This window comes from Lathyrus oleraceus, chromosome 4 (genome assembly GCF_024323335.1).
Source record: "Lathyrus oleraceus cultivar Zhongwan6 chromosome 4, CAAS_Psat_ZW6_1.0, whole genome shotgun sequence".
Taxonomy (NCBI): domain Eukaryota; kingdom Viridiplantae; phylum Streptophyta; class Magnoliopsida; order Fabales; family Fabaceae; genus Lathyrus; species Lathyrus oleraceus.
This window is the reverse complement of record NC_066582.1, coordinates 45763988-45781132: the sequence shown is the minus strand read 5'-3', so window position 1 is coordinate 45781132 and position 17145 is coordinate 45763988. Positions and strand designations below refer to the sequence as shown.

At 41.5% G+C, this 17145-nt stretch overlaps 1 non-coding gene across 1 annotated transcript; it reads right to left on the bottom strand.

The window, feature by feature from the left end:
- Window positions 1-8755: 8755 nt before the first annotated feature.
- On the bottom strand, window positions 8756-8861 carry LOC127077928 (small nucleolar RNA R71). The gene has a single exon (XR_007787687.1). It is a non-coding gene; the product is annotated as a small nucleolar RNA R71 (small nucleolar RNA).
- Window positions 8862-17145: the final 8284 nt, after the last annotated feature.

Genomic DNA, 17145 nt, shown 5'->3' with positions numbered 1-17145 from the left:
GTGTCGTTAGTAATGAGATCCGGGTGGTCCGCTCTGCATGATGGAGGATCATGCTCTACCTTAGAATGAGAGATTTTTTTTTTGGAAAGAAAGAAAAAACGAAAAAAGAAACATTGCCATTTTTTTTTGTAAAAGTAAAAAAACTGAAAGAAAGAGAACACAAAATTGTTTGCAAAAGCCGTCCTTTATTGATGATAAAAATAATTGCGAAATGTAACTAAATGGATGGCCCTACAAATGAGCCGTTACACCTTGGGTAAAGTGTAAGACTTTATTATGCATGTAATAAAGGAAAACAATAAAATCACTCTTTCAGTAGAGTAACCCGGACGGTTTTTTCAGACGACCAATTGTCGAGCTTTTCTCCCGGGACACACGGGCGAATCCAGCTATCTAAGTCACAGTCGCTGTTAGCCTTGTCTTCATCTGCAGCATTGACGATGTGGGGAGAAACCAAACCCCCGTTGGAGAAAGTACCGACTTCATTCTTCTGAGACCCCGGAGCATACCCCAATCCAAACTTGTCTTCTTTTATGATTGGCTCCACAAATTTGCCCCAGCCTTGGGCATTACCAGCTTTAACCACTTCGACAGCTTGCTTGTATGAAGAGATAGAAGTCCCAACCTTCTCAGACTCAGGTGAAAAGACAGCTTCGGGCACGACCTCGCTGATGTTTATGGCTTCGAAGCCCTGACACAGCATCTCGTGCATCTCGCCGTCCATCTCTACATACTTAAATGTAGACAGGTGGCTAACAAAAATATCCTCTTCACCACAGACAGTGACGACCTTACCTTCTAGTTCATATTTGAGCTTCTGGTGGAGGGTAGAAGTAACAGCACCGACAACATGAATCCAAGGCCGACCTAGCAGACAGCTGTAGGCAGGCTGGATATCCATCACATAAAAGGTGCTCTTGAACACCTGCGGTCCAATCTTAACTGGCAACTCAACTTCGCCAAAGACAGCTCTCTTAGAGCCATCAAAAGCCCTCACAACTAAGTTACTTGGCCTCAGGATGGTGTCATCGCAATCCAACTTCGTTAAGGCTTTCTTTGGAAGAACATTCAGAGAAGAGCCTGTATCAACCAAAACATGGGAAAGCACCACCCCTTTGCACTTCATTGTGATATGCAAGGCTTTGTTGTGATTCCTGCCCTCAGATGTCAGGTCATTATCGGTGAAACCTAGCCCCCGGCTAGCGTTTATATTGGAAACTACCAACTCCAGCTGGTTAACAGTTATCTCCGGTGGAACATAGGCCATATTCAGTACTTTCAACAAGGCTGCTCTGTGCGCCTCAGAGCACAACAATAATGAGAGAATGGAGATCTTTGAGGGTGTCTGATTTAGCTGGTCGACTACCTTGTAGTCACTTTTCTTGATAATCCTCATAAACTCATCCACTTCCTTCTCGAATGCGGTCTTAGGAGGATCTTCCTCAGTAGTAACCTCTTCGGCGGCCATCTGTTTCCTTTTAGCCTTGGCAGCTTCCTTGGCTTCAGTATTCGCGCATAATGTTGATGGTGCAAATAGGCGTCCACTGCGAGTGAAGCCACCAACCCCTCCAACATTGTCTACAGCGGAGCTACCAATGTCAATGTCTTCTTCGTTAACTCTCTGCCCCTGGCAGTAGATATCAGCCCCATAGTGCCACGGAATAGCACTGTCTTTCTCATATGGAACGGGTCCTGGTATTGTGATGGTGATCGGACTAACCAAAGTCGGTTGAGGGCTGTCAGAGTAAATTGCAACTGGTGCTGAACTTTCGATGTTCACCGCTGCTGGTTCTGTACTTTCTGGGAAATATATTGTTGTCGGAGCGAGTCTCTCGGGAACATATATTTCTTCAGGAGTGAAATAAAACGTCACCATCGATACATCATTCTTCACTGGACGGGCTTGATCGAACTGAAGACAACCTTCATCTATCAGTTGCTGAATACCCTCTCTCAAACTGTTACATCCGTTTTCGGCAGCTTGACAATTTCTGCATTCTTCCCCACAGCCCGGGAAAATCTGTCCTTTCAGAAGTCGGTCTTTAACCACCGATAGCGAAGTCTTCACCTTAGTCACATCAGAAACCAAATTCAAAGTTTCCCCACTATCAACAACATTAATCCTCTGTCCTCCGTGAGTCGGCATCGGGTTCTGGATAACATTAGGCACCGGAGCAAAATTGATAGCCTGGGCATCTCTCAAATCTTGTACCTTTAACTGGAGAGCCTTGCAATTATCTGTAGTATGGCCAGGTGCGTTGGAGTGAAAAGCACATCTGGCGTTGACATCATAACCTCTAGGAAAATTATTGGGATCGATTGGTGGGGCCATAGTTCTCAATGTAACCAGATTCATGTCAATCAGCTTGGGAAGTAATACTGAATAAGGCATTGGGATTGGCTCGATGACCCGGTCTGTCTGCCTTGGACGTTGTTGATAGTGTCTCTGCTGACCCGGATTACCTCCCTGTTGTTGATTGTTGTACCTGGGTTGCTGTTGCGGATGATACTGCGGTTGAGGAACAGGTGTTAGAATAGTGACTGCGGCCACTTGATCTTGATAATAATTAGGGCGTCCTCTACCCCTGCTCCTGCCGGCATACACAACGCTTGCCTCGCCTTCTTTTCTTCGCTGACCGTTACCAGCAAACGGTCTCTTGGGACCTGATGAGTTGGAAGCACTATTGTCTTGAATTCAGCCCATCTTCAACAGACTCTCGATTCTTTCTCCAGCAATTACTATCTCTGCAAAGCTGATTGACGGGCAAGCAGCCAATCTCTCAATATAATTGCCTTGAAGAGTGTTCATGAACATGTCCGCCATCTCCCTTTCAGACATAGGGGGTTGGACGGACGCAGCAATCTGTCTCCAACGCTGAGCATACTCTCTAAAGGTTTCCTTGGCAGTCTGAGACATACCTTGCAACAAGGTCCGATTTGGAGCCATGTCCAAGTTGTATTGATATTGCTTGACAAAAGCCTCTGCCAAGTCTTTCCAGCTCTTGATGGTAGTACGAGATAAATGAGAATACCATTCACGAGAAGCTCCAGTTAGACTGTCTTCAAAATAGTACATCCACAGCTTTTCATCTTCTGTGTGAGCTCCCAACCTTCCCAGATAAGATTGGAGATGAGTGCGTGGGCAAGAAGCCCCGTTGTATTTCTCAAAAGTAGGGGGTTTGAACTTGTGAGGAATCCTTACTCCCTGAACCAGACCCATATTTGTGACATCAAAGCCTAAGGAATTTTGAGACTCCAAAGATTTGAGCTTCTCAGCAAGCTCATCCATACGGCGAGTGGTCTCGAGGGCCTCGTCGTGCAAAGAAAATTGATCATACTGATAATCTTCAGTAACGGGGCGCCCGTTAATCAGAATTCCTTGATTCACATTGTACCTTCCGCCAATACCATTTCCAACATTCCCTGTGTTGCCAACATTACCCGGGTTTCCATCAGCATTTAAGTTACCCGCGTTACCAGTGTTCACAGGGTTATCAGCGTTCACAGGGTTACCAGGGTTTCCCTCAGCATTTGGTATCTCCACCTCCGGATCGGGTCTCGGTTGCTCAACCAATTCCCTCAACTTTTCCTGGCCTTCTGCCATACCAGTCATCAATGTCATGAACTGATCCATCCTTTCACGCATATTAGCCAGCTCTTTCTGTACTTGGTACATCGCTAGCTGTGGACGATTTTCCTTTGTCGGGTACCTGTGGACTCGCTTGGGACCAATAACTGCCTGATACAGGGAACAAACATTAGACACTGCGGTGACACCTGCAAAACAGACAAGGGTTAATATGCATGGTATGCGATGCACTGCTTGTTCAGTTTTAAGGCACCCCCGTTTTGAAAGGGAATACCCTGCAAATGAATAAGCATGAGATGTTGGATGCAAATATGCAGATGATGTTATGCAATGCAAAGGCATGTCAATCAGAATTGATGGATCCGCTTGAACATCTGTCAGGTTGCACTGCCTGGAGAGAAATTCACTGAGGAATATAATACAAGACCAAAACTCTGCTCCAGAAAACCGGGTTGGTTGGAGGTTAAGGTTTCCTGAATTTAGCCCGCCCCTCACTGGTAGGTTCTAAGAACAGAAGTTCGTCAGCTTCAGCCCTTCAGTCGCGAATAATACGTTTACCACTGAAGGTTTGGTATTATTACGGGACAAAAGACCTCCATTGACTCCCCTCAACAGGACATCCTAATAGCAAGTTCCCAGTCTCGGGATCCTCGGATTGAGCAGCGAGAATGCGCCCACCAGAGCTAACATAATCACGTCTCGGAGGAGAGGCCTCGACTGAGTTCTCGGGAAATGGTCACCAGAGTCGACGATTTCTAGAGGAACATCCTGTCGTTACGGAACACCCGTAAGACATAATATATCCAGAAGAAACCTCGTCTGGGTGTGGTTCTTCACGAACGACTTAACGTAGCAACACGCCACGCAAGCCTCATGATTATCCACTCTAAAACCTGTGTGTACACTCAAGCCTGGGTAATGGGCTTATCTCTCATAGAACACCCCATCCCAACAAACAAACAAATAGATCCAACAGATACAACAGATGCATGCAAGCAGGTAAGCAAATAAATGTACAAAAGCATGAACACCCAATAAACAAGAAATCACACAAGCTAGGAGGGACTCGCTTAGGGAAGATGGACCAGCAAGAGGTCAACTTCTTAGTGTCCCCAGCAGAGTCGCCAGCTGTCGCAACCTGAAAAATACAGTGCGCGAAAAGACAACCGACGAAAGAAAATGACAGAAGAGTCGCCACCGTGCGTTATTCATCCCAAAGGAGGGAAAGGAAACGCTCGAAGTAAACCTGAAAAAGGAAAGGACAAGACGGGGTCTCGCAACCAAATCTTGGGTTCGGGAGTCGGTTATGCAAAGGGAAGGTATTAGCACCCCTACGCATCCGTAGTACTCTACGGGATCCACTTTTGTAGTTCTTGTCTAAAGGGTGTGGGTTTATCTAATGTGTTATTTACTAAAAAAAAGGGTTAAATGAAAATGACTCGCGCGGATGTCGCATCCACTGCATACGTATCTCATCTAAATATGAGAATCAGAGTCTTCGTAGCTCGGCTGACCTATGGGTTGGGGGGATGTGTGCTCGCTAAGACATCGCGTCTTATGCCTACGTATCTCATCTGGCCTGAGAATCAGAACAAAACGTAGTTTGGCTAACTATGGGGTTATGGATTGGGTTTTGGACGAACGACGTCACTACGCAATCTACCGGATGCTCGACCTTTAGAGACTTACTCGCCTGTAGTAGAAGGAGTTAACGTGTTGCTTTGGGTTTTAGGGTTTGGGATGCTCAAGGGCAAAAAGGCAGTCCTTGACGAAGGAACCGCGCTACCTGCAGGGATCCGAACACATACAAAACAAACATGTATAAAGTAAATGTACCAACAAGGGGCTCAGAAGTAAATAAACAAAAGAAAACAAATGCCTCCTATCGAGGTCTTCCAGCTAAGAAAGCGATAAAATGCGGAAAAGAGGTAAAAGTACCACACGGATAAAGATCCGAAGTAACAACAATTAAAGGAGTAAGAAACCCAGGGATCTCCCAAGCTAATGCCATCAAAGAAAGGTGAGTCGGTACAGGTAATCGGAATGTACCTCCAGGGGGTATCCCACAAATAAAGTGGGAAAACCATGCAAACCATCTCTGCAAGAGTCTGTGAGCCCTCACAAAAACTCAACAAAAGGGTTAGTGAAACACGATAAGCATTTTTTTCATGGATAACAGTATGGTTTCAGAAACCTCAAACCCTGTGGCATACATTTCAGAAATCATGTGATTAAACATTCAAGGCATAGGTTTCACCCATTCATGCATAATTAAACCCGTGGGCAAAAACATAATGAAATTCATCCATCATACCTCATACATTCAGATGATCCAAATTAAGAGCATAAAATCACGGGAATGAGGCAAACCTGATGGGAGAGACCGGTTGAAATCAAATGGCACGACTGGGTTTGCAAGGCAATGTTAGGGTTTGCGTGAGATGAAAGTGTGTGAGTCAGATTGAATTTTTCAGAGCTGCCTGGGGGTTGCTCTGAGTTCTCTATCAGGTTTCTCTCCAGGTTTTGTCAAGGGTTTTGTTTCAAGGAAACCTCAGAGTATTTTGCTTCTCTTCCTTTTTCTCAAGTGAAGCCTTGGTATTTATAGACTGAATTTCATGGCTTTGTGGGCTCAAATGAGAGAGGTCCAAGTCCAAGTTTTTCTATTATATATATATATATATATATATATATATATATATATATATATATATATATATATATATATATATAATATATATATATATATATAATATATATATATATATATATATATATATATAATATATATATATATATATTATATATATATATATATTTAATTTTTTTTTTTTATTTGTAAAAAAATTATTATTATTTTTATTTTTATTTTCGTTTTTTTTTTCATTTTTTTTTTAAGTTTCTTGGATCTAGTTCTGATTGACATGATGAAATGCAATATGAAATGCTAAATGAATGCATGAATGAGGAGGGCAAATTTTGGGGTGTTACAGCTGCCCCTATTCAATCATCAGCTAACCCGAATAGGATGAAAGCGGACAACTTATCAGACAAACGGGGTGAGCTGTGATTGAATACCAAAGACAAACCGAAAATTTGCGCTCCGAGAACACCACAAAAACACGGAAATACACCGCGCTGTTTATTTTTCTTCTGATCCTCTGGCTGGATCTGAATCAGTCTTCTGGCTTAATCTGGAGTTTCGATCCTTTGGCTGAACCTATACTCAATTTAGTCCTCTGGTTGGATATTAATTTTGATCCTCGGGCTGGATACGATTTTGATCTTCTGGCTAGATCTTCTTCGATCTTCTGGCTAGATCTCCTTCGTTTCGATTCTCTGGCTGAATCTATTTCCTTTGATTCTCTGGCTGAATCTACTTCGATCTTCTGGTTAGATCTGAATTGTTGCGATTTTCGATCTTCTGGCTAGATCTTCTTCCGGTCTTCGGGCTAGACCTGACTTCGATCTTCTGGCTAGATCTTCTTCGATCTTCTGACTAGATCTCCTTTGTTTCGATTCTCTGGCTAAATCTACTTCAATCTTCTGGCTAGATCTGGATTGTTTTGATGATAAATTCCCATCATTAGGATCCCGCATCTGAGGCATGCGCAAGTTGACCCTCTTTTGAAATCTACACCCAACCTTCATATTAGATATGCAGCTTCGAGAATATTCCACTTTTGGGCTTCGTACATATTCTTCGGGCTAGAACATGTTGTAACGACTCCTCAATTAGACTTGGGCTTGCTGGGGAAATAAAGCTTGTAGGCGACTTCACTGGGGAATCTTCAAATTGAGCCTTAGGCTGGCTTACTGGAACACGATTCTCAGGCTGAATCTTCGAAATGACCCTCAGGCTGGATCATTGGAACACGATTCTCAGGCTGAATCTTCGAAATGACCCTCAGGCTGGATCACTGGAACACGATTCTCAGGCTGAATCTTCAAAATGAACCTCAGGCCGGATCACTGGAAAACGATTCTCAGGCTGAATCTTCGAAATGACCCTCAGGCTGGATCACTGGAAAACGATTCTCAGGCTGAATCTTCAAAACGACCCTCAGGCTGGATCACTCACGCTTGATCCTCTGGCTGGATCTCATGACCTCGGTTGTAAAGTAATTCTTCAGTCTGCTTGGAAGAACCTGTTTATCAGCTTATGTGTATGCTTGATATGATATGCATGCAAATGCAAATGTTATGCATGGTGTAAAAAGAAATCTGCTTGGGGAAGAAAACTCCGATAGGGAACAGATCGTTGTATCAATCCTTGAATGCTCTGTGGGGAATGATACGTCTGCCGGGACCAATGAGCCACCAAAAATAAATTGGCTGCTTGAAAAGTTGACTTTGCGGGGGGAGTATCAACTATGGAAACTTTGTTCGGCGAGGCTCTGTGAGGAGAGTCTGTGGGGAAAACACTTCCTGGGGAAATGTCGTAGGAAACGACCTTTGCTGGATCAATATCTCTTTTGTACCGCCTTAGACAAACATCATAACAATAGTAATCGATAGATTGACGATTTGGTCTCTGTGGGATCGATATTCTTTTATATTACTCTGACGTGATTCGTGCACTTTCGAATACTGCGATCAAGTTTTTGGCGCTGTTGTCGGGGACCAACTTCGTCAAATTTCGTACCTTGTTGTTACACCGTCTAGACTAAGGCATTATTAGCCGGTAAATGCGAAGAACCCGTAGTACCAGAAATTTAGTAGATCCCTTAGCGGAACCCAACGTTACACTCGTACACGCCTCTTACTCATCCGAATTAAGAAAGTTATGGCTAAGAATCCCGACCGGAGACCTCTTAAGGAATTTGCCCAACCCTCTGACGAGGAACCTAGTTCTAGTATAGTAAACCCCCTCATTCCTGCCAACAATTTCGAACTAAAACCATCTTTACTGCAATTAGTGCAACAGAACCAATTCGCGGGTCTCGCTACTGAGAACCCAAATCAACATTTAAAAGTCTTTATCCAACTGGACGACACCTTTAAATCCAATGGTACTTCACCTGATGCGATTCGTTTAAGATTATTTCCTTTCTCCCTCAGAGATAGAGCACGTTCATGGTTGGATTCACTTTCAGCTAACTCAATAACTACCTGGGAAGACCTTAGAAGAGTATTCCTTGCTAGATATTTTCCCCTAGTAAGATTGTTGTTCTTCGAAACCAAATAACTAGATTTACTCAAAACCAAGGAGAATCACTTTTTGAAGCTTGGGAGAGATACAAAGAGCTATTAAGAGTCTGTCCACACCATGATCTAGAACAATGGCTGATCGTTCATACCTTCTACAATGGACTCCATTATAACACAAAGATGAGCATCGACGCTGCCGCTGGTGGCGCGTTGATGAACAAACCTTACCCTGAAGCTTGTGACCTAATTGAGGATATGGCCCAAAACCATTACCAATGGGGAACTGAACGGGCATCAGTAGAGAAAAAGGAGACCCAAGGTAAAATACATGAGATAAGCTTTATGGACATGATGCAGGTGAAAATGGATGCTTTATCCCTTTAGGTCGAACATATTTCTACAAACACTAACATCGCAGTGGTAGTCCATACAGAGTGTGAACTTTGTGGATCTAAAGGACACAAATCGGCGGAATGTAACCTTTTGAACGACCTGAACACCTACCAAGTGAATTACGCCCAAGGTAACCCATTTTCAAACACCTACAACCTTGGATGGAAGAATCACCTGAATTTTTCCTATAAAAACTAGAACCCTATCCAAAATTATGCACCTTAAGAAGATCATGGAGAACTTTATATCAGGTCAGACTCAACAAAACAAAGAATTCCTAAACCATAACATTCACGTAAACGAACTGATAACGCAATTAGGGACCAAGGTTGATCAGTTAATCACTCACAACAAGATGCTTGAAACCCAGATCTCACAGGTAGCACAAAACTAAGCCCTACAAACTACACCTGGAGGACAATTCCCTAGACAACCTCAACTCAACCCTCGAGGGCAAGCTAACGCTATCTCATTACGAAGTGGGACCGCTTACGAAGGGCCTCATAACCCAGCAATGAGCGAGTCCAAAGCTTCTAAAGAAAATATACCTACAAACCAAGGAGAAGAACCAGTGGAACCCGAAAAACAAACCGACAAGAAGGAAAAGCCAAGGATAAAACTTACAAACCACCACCCCCGTACAAACCACCAATCCCATATCTGCAAAGACTTAAACAAACCAAAATCAATAACCAATACCAAAAAATTATAAAAGTAATAGAGAAGCTTCATGTAGAGATTCCTTTCACCGAAGCCATCACCCAAATTCCATCTTACGCCAAATTTCTCAAAGACATCTTAACCAACAAGCGTAGGCTTGACGATCCCAAACCCTTGGAATGCAACTTTATTTCCGAGAATAAACTTGCTAAGAAGGAGAAAGACCCTGGGAGTTTTTCTATACCTTGCATTTTAGGGAGTCATGTGATCGACAAAGCTTTCCTAGACTTAGGTGCTAGTGTGAGTTTAATGCCCTTAGCTGTGTGTAAAAGGTTAAACTTAGGAGAATTACAACCAACTAAGACGTCCCTCCAATTAGTCGATAGGCCTGTTAAGTATCCTGTAGGCATTTTAGAAGACATCCTAGTTAGGATCGGTCAACTTTATATCCCGACAGACTTTGTGGTCATGGATATCAAGGAAGACGAAGATATCCCTATCCTTTTAGGTAGACCATTTTTATCAACGGCAGGAGCTATAATAGATGTTAAAAGAAGAAAATTAACCTTCGAAGTAGGAGATGAAAAGATATAGTTTATTCTTTCAAAGTTCCTGATGGCACCAATCATAGGAGACGCATATTACGTGATTGATATCATAGATGAATGTATAAGGGAACTTGATCAAGAAGGACCTATGATCAAACCATTTTCAAACCCGAATAAAAAGGATGAAGAGCTAGAGGAAACGAAACCTCACACTAACGAATGTTTAGACCTTACTCCAGACCTTTCACCAAACTCTCAAAAACCAGCTCAAGAACTTAAGGAATTGCCCAAGAACCTAAGATATGAGTTTTTGGATAAAGAAATGAACCGCCCAGTAATAGTTAGTGCCACCTTAAACCAAGACGAGACAAACCGACTCTTGAATGTTTTAAGAAGATACCCCTCTGCCTTAGGATACAACATCTCCGATTTAAAAGGTATAAGCCCATCCGTGTGTATGCACATAATCTCCCTAGAGGAGGATTCAAAACCTTCCAGAGGGCATCAGAGAAGGATCAACCCTGTAATGAGTGAGGTGGTAAAGAAGGAAGTCCTTAAATTGCTAGAAGCTGGTATAATCTATCAAATCTCTGATAGTAAATGGGTAAGTCCTGTACATGTGGTACCAAAAAGGGAGGCATCACAGTCGTGCAGAACGAGAAGGGCGAGCATGTGGCTAAACGTATAGAAGGCGGATGACGTATGTGCATAGATTATATGAAGCTCAATAAGGCAACTAGGAAAGACCATTTCCCCCTTCCATTCATAGATCAAATGCTTGAGCGTCTTGCCAGACACTCTTACTTTTGTTATCTGGATGGATATTCTGGATTTTTCCAAATACCCATACACCCCGAGGATCAAGAGAAAACAACCTTCACCTGTCCTTACGGAACGTTTGCTTACAGACGAATGCCGTTTGGACTCTGTAATGCACCAACTACTTTCCAACGTTGTATGATGTCAATCTTCGCATATTATCTCGACAGAATTATGGAAGTATTTATGGATGATTTCTCGGTATGTGGGTTCGACTTTGAGAATTGCCTCATTAATCTTGAGAAAATCCTAGAGAGATGCGTAGAAGTTAACCTTGTGTTAAACTGGGAGAAGTGCCACTTTATGGTTAAAGAAGGCATAGTGTTAGGACATATAATATCTGAAAGAGGCATTGAGGTCGAGAAAGCAAAGATAGAAGTGATAGAAAAACTTAACCCTCCTAAGACAGTTAGAGCAATCCGTAGTTTTCTTGGACACGCCGGTTTCTACCGACGCTTCATCAAAGATTTCTCTAAAATAACAAAACCCCTGACCGGCCTTCTGATGAAAGAAGTTGAATTCATTTTCAATGAAAAATGTATCGAAGTCTTTAATCATTTAAAACAAGCACTAATTTCAGCACCCATCTTACAAACTCCGGATTGGACTCAACCCTTTGAAATAATGTGTGATGCTAGCGATTTCGCTATAGGAGCTGTTTTAGGACAAAGAAAAGATAAGAAATTACATGTTATATATTACGCTAGTAGAACCCTAGATGCCGCTTAACTAAATTATACGACAACAGAGAAGGAACTCATAGTTGTAGTTTTTGCAATTGATAAATTTAGGTCTTATCTTGTCGGATCTAAGATTATAGTCTATACAAACCATGCAGCTATATGTTACCTTATAAGCAAAAAGGATGCGAAACCTAGGTTACTCAGATGGATCCTTTTGCTACAAGAGTTCGACTTAGATATTCGAGACAAAAAAGGAACAGAAAACGTAGTTGCTGCCCATCTTTCCAGACTAGAGCATTTGAAGCCAGACCGTTTACCTATAAATGATGATTTCACCTATGACAGATTGATAGCCAAGTTAGATATCATTCCCCTTGAACCTGATAGAGACAACTTTGGGACAGTTTCAGAAATTAGCAGAGTACCATGGTACGCTGATTTTGTCAATTATCTAGTCGCTGATATCATATCACCTGACCTCAATTATCAACAAAAGAAGAAGTTATTTAAAGATGTAAGACATTTCTATTGGGACAAACCACTCCTTTTTAAAAGAGGAACATATAACATCTTTCGACGTTGCGTCCCAGAAGAAGAAGTTAAAAATATCATAGAGCATTGTCACTCTTCACCCTATGGTGGACATTCAAGCACATCCAAGACATACGCTAAGATCCTTCAAGCTGGTCTTTATTGGCCAAAACTATGGCGTGACGTCCATACTTATATTGTCCAATGTGACCGGTGCCAGCGCGCTGGAAATAATCTCAAGACGCGACGAAATGCCTTTGAAGAACATCCAAGAAGTGAAATTATTTGATGTTTGGGGTATTGATTTCATGGGACCTTTTCCATCTTCGATGGGAAACAAGTATATTTTGGTAGTCGTTGACTATGTGTCCAAATGGATAGAAGTTATAGTCGCACCTACCAACGATACAAGAGTAGTCATCAAGATGTTTAAAAATAACATTTTCCTCATATTTGGAGTACCACGACTTGTCATAAGTGATGGTGGATCACATTTTATATCCAGGATATTCGATAAACTCTTAAGAAAGTATGGAGTGAAACACAGAGTAGCAACACCATATCATCCCTAGACTAATGGTCAAGTGGAAGTATCTAATAGAGAGATTAAGCAAATCTTGGAAAAAACTGTTTCAATATCCAGAAAAGATTGGTTTGAAAAGCTAACATAAACATTGTGGGCTTACAGAACTGCTTACAAAATCCTATTGGAATTACACCATACCAGTTAGTCTATGGAAAGTCATGCCACTTACCTTTTGAACTTAAGCACAAAGAATATTGGGCCTTCAAGACCCTGAATTTGGATTACCTGGCATCTGGCGATAAGCGAATCCTCGATATCCACAAATTGGAGGAACTCCGCCAGAACGCTTACGAGAATGCCATTATATATAAAGAAAGAACCAAAGCATGGCATGACAAAAGGATTGTGAAAAGGACTTTAATATAGGCGACTCTGTTCTCCTTTTCAATTCCAGATTATGACTTTTTCCAGGTAAGTTGCGTTCGAGATGGACAGGCCCCTTTAAGGTTTCCAAAATCCTAAAATCTGGAGCAGTTGAAATCTGGAACAATTCCTGTAATCCGTTTGTGGTAAATGGACAAAGACTGAAGCAATATCAAGGAGGTGACATTCCCACAGAATGCCCTGGCCATACTCTGATCGGCCCTCCGGTTCCTACCTTTGATATATAAAGTTTGAATCGTCAAGCTAACAACGTTAAACAAGCGCTGCATGGGAGGCAACCCATGATTTCTTTTCCTTTACTTTACTTTTACTATTTCAATTTATATTTTCATTTGTTTTATATATATATATATATATATATATATATATATATATATATATATATATATATATATATATATATATATATATATATATATATATATATATATATATATATATATATATATATATATATATATTTGTTTAAACTGACATTTATAATATTTGCGATTTCAGGTGTCCTATGTTTTTAACCTAACTTTTCAGGATGGAGAATTTCGACACTATGTCCGTGATCTTTTGTGACCCAGTACAGGAGCAACGCTACTCAATGCTTTCCCAGTGTCCAATGCTGCCCACCAGATATCCTGATTCAAGCTGCATGGAAGAATTAGGCATTGAGCCTAGTGTCATACATTTGTGCAATTAGTGTTAATGGGATGAGTATACAGAAGTGATGCACGTGACTTACAGGAACCTCACTTTGGAGTTCTTGAGCTCGCTGAACTATGAGCCCTATGTTGGTCACGCTAGTGATGGTGGCTACATTAATTTTAGGTTGTTTGGGACAGAGTACACTTTCAACCACAAGCGTTTCAGTGTCTTGCTTGGATTTCAGACTACTTATGATGCCTCATCTGAGCTCCCCATGAGCTATTTCCTGAGAAAAGACATTGAGAAGTTCTGGAGTGACATTACATGTGGAGGTATCCCTGACCCTTTCACCCAAGTCTCTAACAAGATCTATAATCCCGCTTTCAGATATTTTCAGATGATTATTGCCCACACCTTCCCGGGGAAGAGTGACACTGATACACATGTAAGTGCTGAAGAGATTTTCTTCATGTACTGTACCACTCAGTCACGCCCAGTAGATTGCAGAACTTTTATGATCGAGAGTCTCTATCTTAATGCTCGCTCCGATGTGAGCCCTATACATGTTGGAAGCACGACGACGCATATAGCCTCTGCCCTAGGACTTGATAGAAGGCTTTTTCACCTAACATCTTACTGCAATTATACTTTGATGGATATTGACTTTTGTCTAGATCGTGGCCTCGTGAGGAGATCTTCTTTTCACCCAGGCCAATACAGGCTCTTGATCGAGGGTGAGACTATCCACTACTTTACTTTACTAGACCCTCAGGTAACTTGTGTTTATAATCAGGCCAATTGGGCCTATGCCGTAGAAGGCCAATGCGAGACAGTAGATGAGTAGAGAATCCCACCAAAAGCAGAGCATCATCCAACACCTACCAGAATCAAAATTCTCACCAACAATCCAAATCTTCAGAGTCCAAGCATGCATTCCGAGCTTGTTAAGCTTCGTATGGAGATAGCCCAGCTTCGCCAAGAGCTTGCTGATGTTGCTTTGCAGGTCGAAGTATCAGATATAACACATGTCATTGAAGCCGATATACTGAACAATGAGATCGTTGACCTTCGACACCAGATCACAGAGCTCCGAGGATACAAAGTCGAGGAGACTCCATTATTCCCTTAGCATTAATGATATCACCGACCTAGAGATGCCGTTTGATTTACCTATTTCCCATTGTTTATTATTTATGCTTGTTTTTATTTTTCTTTTTGACTTTATGCTTGCTTTTTCTTTCCTAGGATCTCTCGACCCGTGACTTATTACTAACTATTCATATATATATATATATATATATATATATATATATATATATATATATATATATATATATATATATATATATATATATATATATATATATATATATATATATATATATATATACATTATTATTATTATGTTTTTACTTCCATTTTATTTTATTTTATTTTATTCTACTTTACTATTTTATTTTATTTTATTTTTGTCAAGCTTAAAAACAACATACCATGCAAGCCTATGTACACCCCCCTTTTTGCAAAATGAAGACAAAAGTTGTGGTCCAAGAAGCAATGAACAAATCCGGCCCAAACACCAATTCCGAAGCCATGGCGGGCGCCACAAGCCTCATGGCGGGCGCCATAAGGTCTGAATATTTAACGGGACAGAATCCCCAATTTTACCATTTTCACCTTCTTCAACCTCTCAAAACCCATTTTCTCCTCCTCCCAACTCCACCAAAGTCCACGAAAAATCCCAACTTCCTCATTTTAACTCCAAGTCATTACCATTTCCAAACTTCACTCATCCATTTCTCCACCAAAAACCCACTAAAACTCCATTTTCACTTCCTTTCCATAAACACCCATTTTTCTCTTCACCCACCATCAATGGTCGGAATGGAGTTCAACAATATCATTCTTCGCGGAGGAAAACCCGGAGAGCGTCAAAACAAAATTTTACAAAAATTGCAATCACGGGAAATTCTCGCTAACAGGTATGTAGACGAAGATTGTTTGTATACTTTAGGGACATACCATAGTGTTTTTCATATGCTTGATACTTTAGGATTACATGATATTCTTGCTAATAAAGCACCCACCTATGATAGGTTGACTACGTAATTTTTGAGTTCCCTAATTTACACTGTTTATCTTGGCACTGCTAGCACGGTTGGTACCGTATGTTTTAGAATGTTTAATATTGAATATGAGTACACTACTGATGCTTTAGCAAGTTTGTTAGGAATGACTTACGGAGAGGGTGTCATTTGTGAGACACCCTTAGATGCTGAATGGGAACTCGAAACATTTGCTTTTTGGAATAGATTATCAAATGTGGCTGTCACTTCCTTTGAAGGAATTTTAGCTTCCAATATTCATAATCCGGCCATCCGTATTTTTCAATATCTTTTGGCATGTACTATTTTCAGTCGGGAGAATTCTAATAAAGTAAATGCTTGCGAGTTGCTATTTTTACAGGGTTGCTTCACTAATTGAAGGATCAATCCTGTTCCTTTTATGCTTGCACATATGTCCGCCATTCTTAAAAAAGGAGGAACCATTTCTTTTGGTGGTTTAATTACTTCTATTGCTAGAGCGTTAAATCTCAATGTTGAGTTAGCCACCTTAGAACCACTCCCTCACCGCACTATTAACTTGAAAATTTTGAAGGATATGAAATTATGCAAGGTGCGGCGAGCAGGTGGTTATGACCTCATGATCCATGGTGTAGCTATACCCAATGTTGTTTTACCTTGCTCTCAGCGTACAAATGTGCGACATGCAAGGAACTTGACATATGATCTCGATGCTCCACCTTTTACCGGTCCTTTGCCACCTAATGTTCCTATGGACGATGGGCAAGGGACCGATGATGAGTATGACCGGTGCGACCATTCACCTGCTTATGATATTCCTACTGCATCACCTGCACACACTGCACCTTCTTCTTCTGACCATTTTGCAGGTACCGCTCCCGGTTTTTACATCACTGAGGAGATGTGGCGCGAGCACCTGGCTCAAGAGGAAAGGCGTGACGCCCTTCTGAATACCATAAACCAACAATTGACAGATAATATGAGTTTTATGGTAGCCTCCCAACAGCGTAGTGAGCAAGCACAACGGACTATCACCGAGTCCTTACTTGCGATCACTAATGAGCAGTATCGCCAGCGACAGGAT